Source organism: Trachypithecus francoisi, unplaced genomic scaffold (genome assembly GCF_009764315.1).
Source record: "Trachypithecus francoisi isolate TF-2019V2 unplaced genomic scaffold, Tfra_2.0 Contig00023, whole genome shotgun sequence".
NCBI classification, from domain to species: domain Eukaryota; kingdom Metazoa; phylum Chordata; class Mammalia; order Primates; family Cercopithecidae; genus Trachypithecus; species Trachypithecus francoisi.
Genome location: NW_022680461.1, coordinates 934,643 through 947,999, shown reverse-complemented (window position 1 = coordinate 947,999; position 13,357 = coordinate 934,643).

The window sequence follows — 13,357 nt, the reverse complement described above, 5'->3', positions numbered from 1 at the left end:
ACAAAAGAAGTGCAAATGCCCTGCCTCACCTTAACTGATGACATTCCACCACAAAAGAAGTGCAAATGCCCGGTCCTTGCCTTAAGTGATGATATTATCTTGTGAAATTCCTTTTCCTGGCTCATCCTGGCTCAAAAAGCTCCCCCACTGAGCACCTTGTGACCCCCAATCCTGCCTGCCAGAGAACAACCCCCCTTTGACTGTAATTTTCCTTTACCTACCCAAATCCTATAAAACAGCCCCACCCTTATCTCCCTTCGCTGACTCTCTTTTCGGACTCAGCCTGCCTGCACCCAGGTGATTAAAAAGCTTTATTGCTCACACAAAGCCTGTTTGGTGGTCTCTTCACAGGGACGCACATGACAGAAATAGTCTATCCAAATGAAAAGAAATCAGTAAAGAAACTCTGGTAAGGTGACAAAATAGAGTTCAATAACACCCCCTCGAAAGATCACACTAGCTTTCCAGCAATGGATCCAAAACAAGATGAAATATTTGGAGTATCAGATAAAAAATTCAGAAGGTCAACTCTTAAGTTACTCAAGGAGACACCAGAGAAAGGTGAAAACCAACCTAAAGAAATAAAAAAATCAGGATATGAATAAAAATTTTTCTAGTGAGATAGATGTCGTAAAGAAAGACCAATCAATCAGAACTTCTGGAATAAAAGATACACTTAGGGAATTACAAAATTTAGTGGAAAGTTTGAACAATAGACTATAACAAGTAGAAGAATGAATTTCAGAGCTAGAAGACAAGGATTTGGATTAACCCAATCAGACAAAAATAAAGAAGAAAACATAAAAAATGAACAGTCTCCAAGAAATCTGACATTATATAGAGCGGTGAAATCTAAGAATAATTGATGTTCCTGAGGGAGAGGAGAAAGCAAAACATATGGAAAACCTATTTGAGGAAATAATAGAAGAAAGCCTCCCTAGCCTTGTTAGGAATTTGATATCCAAATACCAGAAGCTCAAAGAACTCCTGGGAAATTCATTTCAAAAAGATCTTCACCAAGGCATATAGTCATCGGGTTATCTATAGTCATCATTAAGGAAATAATTATAAGATCAATGAGACAAAAGCATCAGGGAATCTATAAAGGATAACCTATAAGACTAACAGCAGACTTTTCAGCAGAAAACTTACAAGCCAGAAGGGATGTGGTTCCTATCTGTAGCCTCCTTAAACAGAATAACTGTCAGCAAAGAATTTTGTATCTAGCAAAACTAAGTTTCATAAATGAAGGAGAAATAAAGCCATTTTAGACAAACAAATGCTGAGGGAATTTGTCACTCCCAAATCAATATTATAAATAATGCTAAAAGAAATTCCAATCTTGAAACAAAAGCTCAGTACACACCAAAATAGAAACTCTCAAAAGCATAAAACTCACAGGGGCTATGAAACAATAACACAATGAAAAAAACTAAATTTCTAGCTAACAACAAACATGATGAATGGAACAGTATCTCATATCTCAATATTAACATTGAATGTTAATGGCCTAAATACTCCACTTAAAAGATACAGAATGGCATAATTAGTAAACAATCACAAACCAAATATCTGTTGTCTTCAAGAGGGCTAACACATAAGGATTCATATAAGCTCAAAGGAAAGGGGTGAAAAGAGAGATTTCATGCAGATGAAAACCAAAAGGGAGGAGTAGCCATTCTTATATCAGACAAAACAGACTGTAGAGCAACAACAGTAATAAAGACAAAGGTCATTAAATAAGGATAAAAGGATGAACCCAACAAGAAGATACTGCAATCCTAAATTTAAACACACTTACCACTGGAGCTCCCAGATTCATAAAACAATTACTACTTGATATGGTTTGGTTCTTTGTTTCCACCAAATCTCATGTCAAATCATAATCCCCAATTTTGGAGGTGGGGCCTTGGGGGAAGTGATTGGATCATAAGGGTGGTCCTTCATGAATGGCTTAGCATCATCCCCTCGGTGCTATTCTCATCATAGTGAGTAAGTGAGTTATAGTGAGTTCTGGTTGTTTAAAAGTATGTGAAACCTCCCTTCCTCTCTCTCTTCCTTTTGCTGCAGCCATGCAAGATGTGTCTGCTTCCCCCTCGCCTTCTGCCATGATTCTAAGTTTCCTGAGGCCTCCCTAGAAGCAGATGCTGCCATTCTTCCTTTACCGCTTGTGGAATAGTGAGCCAATTAAACCTCTTTTCTTTACAAATTACCCAGCCTCAGATATTTTTTTATAGCAGTGTGAGAACTGACTAAGACACTACTAGACCTAAGAAATATTGAGATAGCAACATAATAAGAGTGGGAAACTTCAATACACCACTGATAGCACTAGACAGGCCATCAAGACATAAAGTCAACAAAGAAACAATGGACTTAAATACTTTAGAACAAATGTACTTAACAGATATTTAGAGAACATTCTATCCAACAACAGAAGAATGTACATTTATCTCATCAGCAAGTGGAACATTCTCCAAGATAGACCATATAATAGGCCACAAAAAAGTCTCACTAAATTTTAAAAAATTGAAATTTTATCAAGTATCCTTGCAGACCACAGAGGAAAAAAACTAGAAATCAACTCCAAAAAGAACCCTCAAAACTATACGAATGCATGGAAATTAAATAATCTGCTCCTGAAAGAGTTTTGGGTTAACAATAGAATCAAGATGGAAACTTAAAAATTATTTGAAAGGAATGATAATAGTAACAAAAGTTAATAACACCTCTGGGATACAAGAAAAGTAGGGCTAAGATTAAAGTTTATAGTGCTAAATGACTACATCAAAAAGTCTGAAAGAGCACAAATTGACAACCTAATGTCACATGCCAATGAACTAGAGAAACAAGAACAAACTAAACCCCAAATTAGCAGAAGAAAAGAAATAACAAAATCAGAACAGCACTAAATGAAATGGGAACAAAAAATACAAAAGATCAATAGAACAAAAAGCTGCTTCTTTGAAAAGATAAACAAAATTGATAGACTATTTAGCTAGATTAACCAAGAAAAAGAAAGGAGATCCAAATAAGCTCAATTAGAAATGAAACTGAAGACATTTACAAGTGACATCACAGAAATATAAAAGATCACTTGAGACTATGATGAACACTTTTATGCTCACAAAGTAGAAAACCTAGAGGAAATGGATAAATTCCTGGAAACATAAAATCCTAGATTAAATCAGGAAGAAATAGAAACCCTGAACAGACCAATAACGAGCAGTGAAATTGAATCAGCAATAAAAATAAATTGACAACAACAAAAAAGCCCAGGGGCAGACAGATGAATTCACAAGTGAATTTTACCAGACATTCAAAGAAGAATTGGTACCAGTTCTACTGAAACTATTCCAAAGGATTGAGAAAGAGGGAATCCTCCCTAGGTCATTCTATGAAGTTGATATCACCTTGATACTAAAACCAGGGAAGGACATAACAAAAAAAAGAAAACTACAGACCAGTATCCCTGATAAATATCAATGCAAAAATTCTCAACAAAATACTAGTAAACCAAATCCAAAAGCATAATCAAAAAAATAATAAATCATGATCAAGTGGGTTTCATCCCAAGGATGTATGAATGGTTTATCATACACAAGACAATAAACGTGATACATCACATAAACAGAATTAAAAACAAAACTATATGATTGTCTCAATAGATGCAGAAGAAAGCATTTGATAAAATCCAGCATTCTTTTATGATTAAAAAAAAAAAAAAACTCTCAACAAAGAGGGCATAGAATTAACTTACCTTGAAATAATAAAAGCCATTTATGGCAGACCCACAACCAACATCATACCGAATGGGAGAAACTTGAAAGCATTTCCCCTGACAACTGGAACAAGACAAGGATTCCCACTTTCACCACTTATATTCAACAAAGTAGTGGAAGTCTTAGCTAGAGCAATCAGGCAAGAAAAAGAAATAAAGGGCATCCAAGTTGGAAAGGGCTTTCTAGGTGTACAATCATATCATCAGTGCAAACTATCACGGTTCACTGATGATGATACGACTGTACACCTGGAAAGCCCTGAAGACTCATCCAAAGACTCCTAGATTGATAAACAAATTCAGTAAAATCTCAGGTTACAAAATCAATAAAATGCAAATACCTAGGAATACACTTAACAAAGGAGGTGAAAGATCTTGACAAGAACTACAAAACACTGCTGAAAGATATTATAGAGGACACAAGCAAACGGAAACACATCCCATGCTCATGGATTGGAAGAATCAATATTGTGGAAGTGACTATACTGCCCAAAGCAGTCTTCAGGTTCAGTATAATTGCTGTCAAAATACCAAACATCATTTTTCCCAGAATTAGGAAAAAACAGTGTAAAATTCATATGGAACCAAAAAAGATCTCAAATAGCCAAAGTAATCCTAAGCAAATGGAATAATTCTGGAGGAATTATATTACTGGAGTCCAAATTATACTACAAGCCTTATAATTACCAAAACAGTATGATACTGGTAAAAATGCGGACCACATGGACCAATGGAACAGAGTAGAGAACTTAAAGCCAAATACTTACAGCCAGATCTTCAAAAAAATATACAAAAACAAACACTGGGGAAGGGACATCTATTTTATAAATGGTGCTGGGAAAACTGGCAGGCCACATGTGAAAGAACGAAACTGGGTCCCTGTATCTCACCTTGTACAGGAGTCAAATCAAGGTAGATAAAAGACTTGAAACCAAAACCTGAAAACATAAAAATTCTACAAGATAATATTGGAAAAACTCATCTGGACATCGTCCTAGGCAAAGAATTAACGACTAAGACCCTGGGAGCAAATGAAACAAAAACAAAAATAACTAAATGGGATCTAATTAAACTAAAAAGTCTCTTCACAGCAAAGGAGATAATCATCTAAGTGAACAGACGACCTGCACAGTAGGAGCAAATATTTGTGAACTATGCATTCGCCAAAGACTACTACCAAGAATCCACAAGGAACTGAAACAAACCAGCAAGAAAAAACAAATAATCCCATCAAAAGGTGGGCAGAGGACATGAGTAAACATTTCTCAAAAGATGATCTACAAACAGCCAACAAACACGAAATGATGCTTCACATCACTAAGCATCAGGAAAATGCAAATTAGTATCACAATGAAATACCCTCTTACTCCTTCAGGAATGGCCATTATTAAAATGTCAAAAACCGATATATGTTGGCATGGGTGTGGTGAAAGGGGAATGCTTATGGCTTATGCACTGCTGATTGGCATGTAGATTAGTACAGCCTCTAGAGAAAACAGTACGGAGATAGCTTAGGCAACTAAAAGTAGATCCGCCATTCAATCTGGCAGTCCCACTGCTGGTTAACTACCCAAAGGAAAATAAATTTTTATATCAGAAAGACACATACACACATATATTTATAGTGGCACAACTCACAGTTGCAAAGATATGGAACCAATCTAAGTGCCCATCAACCAGTGAGTAAATAAGAAAAATGTAGTATATATGCACCATAGAAAACTACTCAGCCATGAAAAGGAACAAAATAATGTCTTTTGCAGCAACTTGGATGGAGCTGGGGGCCATTGTCCTAAGTGAAGTAACTCAGGAATGAAAAACCTAATACCATATGGTCCCACTTGTAAGTGAGATCTGAGCTATGAGGATGCATATCAAACACAGTGGTATAATAGACTTTGGAGACTTAGAAGGAGAAAGGTGGAAGGGGGGTAAGGAATAAAAAACTACATATTGGGTACAATGTACACTACTCAGGTGATGGATGCACTAAAATCTCCTATTTCACCACTATAGAATTCATTTATGTAACTACAATCCACTTGTACCTCAAAAGCTATTGAAATGTTTTAAAAGATCAGTTCCCCATTTCACCCTCTCCCTATCTCCTGGCAAGTAACATTCTACTCTCTGCTTCTATGAGTCTATTTCATACCCCACACATAAATTAAATCACGTAGCATTTGTCATTCTGTGACTGTCACTTCATTTAGCTTATTGTCCTCAGGGTTCATCCATGTTGTCGTACATGGCAAGATTTCCTTTTTTTTTTTCTCTTTTTCTTTTTCTTTTTTTTTTTTTTTTTTTTACAGCTGAATAATGTTCCATTGTACTATATGCCACATTTTTAAATCTATTTATCCTTTGATGGACATTTGTTTCTACAGCTTAGCTACTGTAAATGGCAGTGTAGTGAACATGGGTGCATGGATACTATTCAAGATCCCACATTCAGTTATTCTGGGTGATTATCCAGAGGTGCAGTTGCTGAAACATATGAAAGTTCTACTTTTAATTTTTGTGAGAAGCATCCATAGGGCTACCCATGGAGGCTGCATCATTTTACATTCCTAACAAAAGTGTACTAGGTCTCCAATTTCTCCATATCAACAATGCTTATTATCTTTATTTAAAAGTAAAAACTATCCTAACAGGCGTGAGGTGATATCTAATTGTGCTTTGGACTGGCATCTCCCTGATGATTAATGAAGTTGAGCATCTCTACATATACCTGTTGGCCATTTGTGTTTCTTTTTTGAAGAGATGTCTGTTCAGATTATTTGCATATTTCTTAATTGGGTTATTTTATTTATTTGCTATTGAGTTGTAAGATTACGTTATATACTTTGGATATTTGGACATTTTGGATATTAATCTTTTATTACATATATTACATACATATTTTCTCTCACTCTGTGAGTTGTTTCTTTGCCTTGTTAATTCTTTCCTTTGTGGTGCCAGAAATATTTTGGATTGATATAGTCTCACTTGCCTATCTTTGCTTTTATTGTTTGTACTTTTGGTATCAGATTCTAGACCACTTACATGAAACTTTCTCCCTATGTTTTTTTCTGGGAATTTTAGTTTCATGTTTTATGTTTAAGTCCTGCTCCATTTTGAGTTGACTTTTGTATGTGGTGTAGAAGGGGAACAGGGGAGTCCAGTTGTATTCTTTCACATGTGAACATCTGATTTTCCCAGCACTATTTGTTGAAGGGACTGTCTTTTTGCCATTGTGTATTATTGGCACCCCTTGCCAAAGTCCATTGATCATATATGCATGGCAATGTTTCTGGGCTCTCTAGTCTGCTCCATTGGTTTGTATATCTGTCCTTGGTCCAGTGCCATACTGTTTTAACCATCTTTTAAATTATTGTGGTTTTGTAATATGTTTTGAGATCAGGAGGTGTGATGCTTCCAACTTTGTTTTTCCTTTTCAAGATTGTTTTGGCTATTCGGTGTCCATAACCATTTCACATAAATTTTAGTATTATTTATGCTATTTTTGTAAATGCTACTTTGGGATTTTGATGGGGATTGCAATGAATCTTGGGATTGCTTTGAGGGAGTGTGGACATTTTAACAATATTAAGTTTTCCAATCAATGTCTTTTCATTTAACTGTGTCACCATTAATTTTCCATTAAAGCTTTACAGTTTTCAGTGTAATAAAGCTTTCAATACTTATATCAACTTGGCAATTTCAGAATCCATTCATTGTTTAACAAAATAATTTAACAAATGGTACAATATTTTTCATATAAAATAAAATATTTCATATAAAACAAAATACACTGAAATTGCCTAATCATGGATTACTACCAAGCAGTTTAGAATTCAATCTTTGGCAATAGCAATTAATGAAAGACATCATTTTTTTTTTTTTTTGAGACGGAGTCTGGCTTTGTCACCCAGGCTGGAGTGCAGTGGCCGGATCTCAGCTCACTGCAAGCTCCGCCTCCCGGGTTTATGCCATTCTCCTGCCTCAGCCTCCCGAGTAGCTGGGTCTACAGGCACCCGCCACCTCGCCCGGCTAGTTTTTTGTTGTTGTTGTTTTGTGTTTTTTTGGATTTTTTAGTAGAGACAGGGTTTCACTGTGTTAGCCAGGATGGTCTCGATCTCCTGACGTAGTGATCCGCCCGTCTCAGCCTCCCAAAGTGCTGGGATTACAGGCTTGAGCCACCACGCCCGGCCTTGAAAGACATAATTTTAAAGCAAGGTGTCCCTTATGTACTTTCTCTTCTTAAACTTCAGTTGGAAACTATATATCTAACTCAGTTTTCATTAGAAAGTTGGCTATAAGTTCTCTCTGGCCATTATGCGGGGGTTAAACTCTGGGCTATGTCACTACAGTGTGATTTGCATAGCAGTTACTGAACTGAGTTTCCAAGCTGTGTTCTGTAGAATTACAAAAGTTTCAGGGTGGGCAGGGTAGGGTGAAGTTAAGTGTAAAGCAGGAGAGAGTGAGCATCTTATCCTACTCCCCATGCTACCAATAACGACAAGAGTCCCTCTCTTCTCTTTTTATATATTAGAATCCTGGGGAAGATCCCAATGGAAAATACACCGTTACAGTTTAAAGAAAAAAAGTACCAAGCTGCTTCAGTTCTCATTTCTCACTACTTTTCTATACCTTATAAGAATAATGGCACTGTTCATATTTTCAGCAGTCACTTTTCTCTTTCTTTCCCGTAGATTCTCTTATACTCCATTGAGTTTTCTAATTTTGAACTTTGAATCCTGTGTCATGCCTCCTTCATGCCCAGTTGAGAAGGAATATAAATAAAGGAAATCCAATAAATTTCCCTATGAGATGTCCCTCTAACTCTGTGACTCTACTTTTGTAATCATCAGAATTTCCCTGAAAACTTGAGTATTTAAATAAATCGAAAGAAAATGAAACTAATATTTATGAAATTGTCTACTCTATGATTTTACATAGTATTTATTCTCACCATGTGAGATACTTCATATGCATTCTCCCTTTTACATACACTACCTTACTCCCCCTTCCAGTAGGTGCACTAAAATAGCTAATGCCTTTTTCTTTGCTTCTTGGAATGTGGAAAATAACTGTGTCTCTGACTAAATTAATTCAGTAACACTCTAAGGTATTTCATTCACATATAAGCTGGTGTAAAAAATGTGAAGGTTACCCTAAGCAAGCGACTTTTGGGATAAGATCTGAAGGATGAAGATGCATCAACTAAGAGAAGGAGAAAGCAGGAAGAACCATCCAGGAAGAAGGAGCAACATTTCAAAGGCTCTGAATCAGGCAGGAAGCAAACAAAGCCAGTGACGCTGGAAGGAGCCAAACAAAGGACAGAATGGAACAAGGTGTGACTGAAGAATTAGGCTGAGGCCACACCATATAGAATTGTAGGCTATGATAATAATTTTAGTTTCTATTTTAAAATGAATATGAATCAATCGAATGGTTATATGCTAAGGGGAGAGGGAAGTGGAAAGTGAGGTATGATGATCAGATTTTTTTTGAACTGATTGTTGTGGCTGTGATGGTGTTCTGATTGGATGAAGACAAGGGTAGATGTGGGGAGACTAGTGAGGATAGAATTTCAGTTGCCTAGGCAAAAGATGGTGACATGGAATAAGCATTAAATACTCTGGCTTCCCATCTCATTCTTCCATGCCAAAGCAATTACCTCCAAACGTGTGCTGATTTGTTTTCATTCCCTCCTCTGCTCTGCTTAGATCCACTTTGCGCTTTTTCTGCCCATCGTGTGTTCTTGAGATGGACCCTTGCTGGATGTCTCCTGGGTGGATTTTAGCCCATAGAAGGTATCAATGGGATATTTGTGGGTGCAAAGAGAGAGAGAAGTTAGAGTAGCATTTCTCTTCAACTCACTTCTTGCTTCTGTACTGCTTCTCTGGAGGTAGCTGCATTCCTCCACACTTACAAGTCCTGCTAGGTGGCCTTCTCTCCAGGAATCCAGCTGTTATTGATCTCTGGAAACACACTTCCTTCTCTTCAACTCTTCAGAGCTATAGATAATTATGGCTTCCTTCTGCTGCTAGTCTCTGGATAGTCAGCATCCACTGTTGGTTCCTCTAATCTTTCTCCAACTCTGTAAGAGGTCTCTTCACTAACATCCTTTCATTTGAACCACCTAAAGTGAAAGCTATTTTCTGCTAGAACCATAGTTTTACAAAGTACATTTAAAATAATTATTTGGGGAATACCAACTTAAAATACTGAGGAATGGAAACAGACCGTACCTATAGAATGCCAAATGTCCATATAAAAAGTGAAAGCTTAAGTTGTTCTAAACTAACTTGAAGTATATCCCCACCCTTTGAAGGTGGAATTTGGTTGAACAATAGCCTTAGACAGCACATATCAGGAATAGAATACTGGACTGCCTAAGTTCATAAGAATATTTAGATGAATAGGAACATCTGTAGACAACACATCTAGTTTAGTACAATTCCCATTCATTGCTGTATACATTTTGGCCATGTAAGTGGAATGAGTTAACTTTGATCAATTATTTCCTCTGTTGACATATCCTCAGGCTACTGAAGGGAAATCTAGTCTTTTTCTTTAGTTTATGCAAGACAATGGTGAGTGGATGAGAAAGCAGCTTCTAATACAAGCAATGGTATAACATTAGAAACATAATGACCCTAGGTCAGCCTTATAGACACAGAGAAATAAATAAGCCATTTGTAGGAGTATAAGAGGAAAACCATGTTAAAGATCTCAGAATCCAATTTCTATATGCATTCCATTTACATTAGTCAGTCCCCTCTTAAATTGCTATATTCCTTTTCTAATTCAATTTATGTATATTCTTTTGGCACACACATTCCCAAATACCATACTAGTTTCTTCTAAGAACTTATCAATGATCCAAAGAAAGACATAAACTGTTGATGAGAAAATGCACTGCTTAAGTAATACATATTCTATATGTATTACTTTATAGTAGAATGCAAGAATATATATTCTATCTTTGCATTCAATATATTCTATATTTGGCTGTTCCTTTTGCCTGCCAATAAGTATACTACATCTCAACAATAAACATAGAACATTAGACTGAAGTACTGAAAACAGGTTAGTTAATACATGCCATTCTTAGCTTAAACTATAAGACAAAATTCTTGCATTCCACTATAAAGTGACAGTAAAGAAAGAATGTAACATTTGCAAAAGACCTTAGTCTCCATTTCACTACCAGTTGCCTATACTTTTTCAGGAGATCCCATTTTATGCAGAAGAAACTTCTAGGGTCTTCAAAATCACTATGGAGTACTCAAGGACAATACATTCCTGCAATGTCCTTAACAATTTTACACCTCAGAAAAAAATAGCTTTTAAAAATGGAATCCAACTTCTTTTCAAGGCTCAGTACAAATCACAAAGCCATTGTTAAGGGCTATTATTCTCCCATGTGACAAAAAAATTATATATACTTATCCTTCAATTTTATGGAAGAAAATAAAAAGGCAACTAGTATGATAAGCTTTCTAAGAATGTATAAATGCCATCCAATATACATGAACATTTGCTAAGGCCTACCCCTACTCACCAGCTCAAAATTGCCACTGTGCTATCTGGAGAAAATGGATCTCTTTGGGAGATTTGTTCATTTGGACTTGCAGCATAGGAGCTTGAATATGCTAAATAGAGGCTTTGTTTTGTTTTTACCCATTTTTGATCATAGTGAAAGTCCTTTATCTGCACACATAAAGCCATGTTCCATGAGCAGAGGCTCCTAGAAATATCTGTTACCCAAAGAAAGATGTACGCACAATTTAAAATGGAATTCTAATGCACCTCAAGTCTTTGAGTTGAGATATGAGCATATTGCAAATGGGGTAATTTAGTTAAGTCAGTTATTTGGCCACAAGCTGAAACCACTGGCCCAAGCAAATAACTGTCAGTAATATGTTGGTCAGAACTGGAGCCAAATGGGTTGAATGCATTCTCATCTATAACACATACACTGAGAGGTTTTCAGTTGTGTATTATAAAAACAAACACAGAACTACTTGTTCTAAAAGAGGAATTTTTAATTTTTGACACTGAATTTCTTAGGTTGTATCTTGTGTGAAATGAAGAATGGAAAATCCTATGTAAGTGAGAAAAAGAACCTTTGGCTCATTAACTGTAATTCTTGGAAGAAGTAAGGTGCTATGGGGCCAGTCCTAGAGGGAATGAGTTAGGGATTACTATAGTGGAAAAGTATAACATACAGTTTTTAAAACGATATAATGAAGAGAAAAAAGGCATTTCTCAAAAGAAGTTACACAAGCAGCCACCAAACAGAAGATAAATGCTCAACATCACTAACCATCAGAGAAATGCAAATGAAAACTACAATGAAATATTATCTTACACTGGTCATAATGACGATTTTTAAAAATTCAAAGAACAACAGTTGTTGGCATGGATGCAGAGAAAACAGAAAGCTAATACACACTTGGAGGGAATGTAAATGAGTTCAGCCTCTGTGGAAAACTGTACAGAGATTTCTCAAAGAATGAAAAATTAGGTCTACCATTTGATCTGGCAATTCTACTATGGGTTATCTATCCAAAGGGAAATAAATCACTACATAAAAAATACACCTGCATTCATATGTTTATCACAGCAGTATTCACAATAGCAATGTCATGAAATCACCCTAAGTGTCCATCAGCAGTTGGTTAGATAAAGAAAATGTGGTATATGTACACCACGGAATGCTCTGCAGCCATTTTCATAAAATGTTATGAAGTCACGTCCTTTGAAGCAACATGGATGCAGCTTGAAGCTATTATCCTAAGTGAAATAACTCAGAAGCAGAAAATCAAATACCACTTATTCTCACTTATAAGTGGGAGGCAAACAATGGGTACAAATGAACATAAAGATGGAAATAATAAACACTTCATATTCCAAAAATGAGGAGGTTAAGAGGGGGCAAGGGCTGAAAAATTACCTATTAGTTATAATGTTCACTGCTTGGGTGATAATACATAAGAGGCCCAAACCCTACCATTATACAAAATACACATGTAGCAAACCTGCACACGTACTTCCTGAAATCTAAAACATAAAAAATTGAATAAATAAAAGATTATAACAACCAATATGACCTAACAAATATTTATTGAACTGTATATACCAAAACTGCAATAAACATATCAAGCCATAAAATGTGTTCCACTATATTTATATTTTTTATTTTATCTATATATTCTTGTTTAATTGACACATTATAAGTATATATATTTATAGAGTTCAGTTTGCTGTTTCAATACATGGAAATGTGGATCAAATCAGGGTAGTAACTATATCTATCACCTCATATGTTATCATTTCTTTGTGGTGAGAATATTCAAAAACCTTTCTTCTAGTTAGTTCGACATATACAATACCTTTTTGTTAACCATAGTCAGGATTTTGTGCAGTCGACACCAGAAATTATTCCTCCTATTTAAATGGTATATTTTTACCCATTACCAACCTCTACCCATCTTCTCCTTTACCATTCCCTCCCTAGTCTCTGGTAACAAATGTTCTACTCTCTGCATCTATGAGATCAACATTTTTAAAAAACGTTTGTAA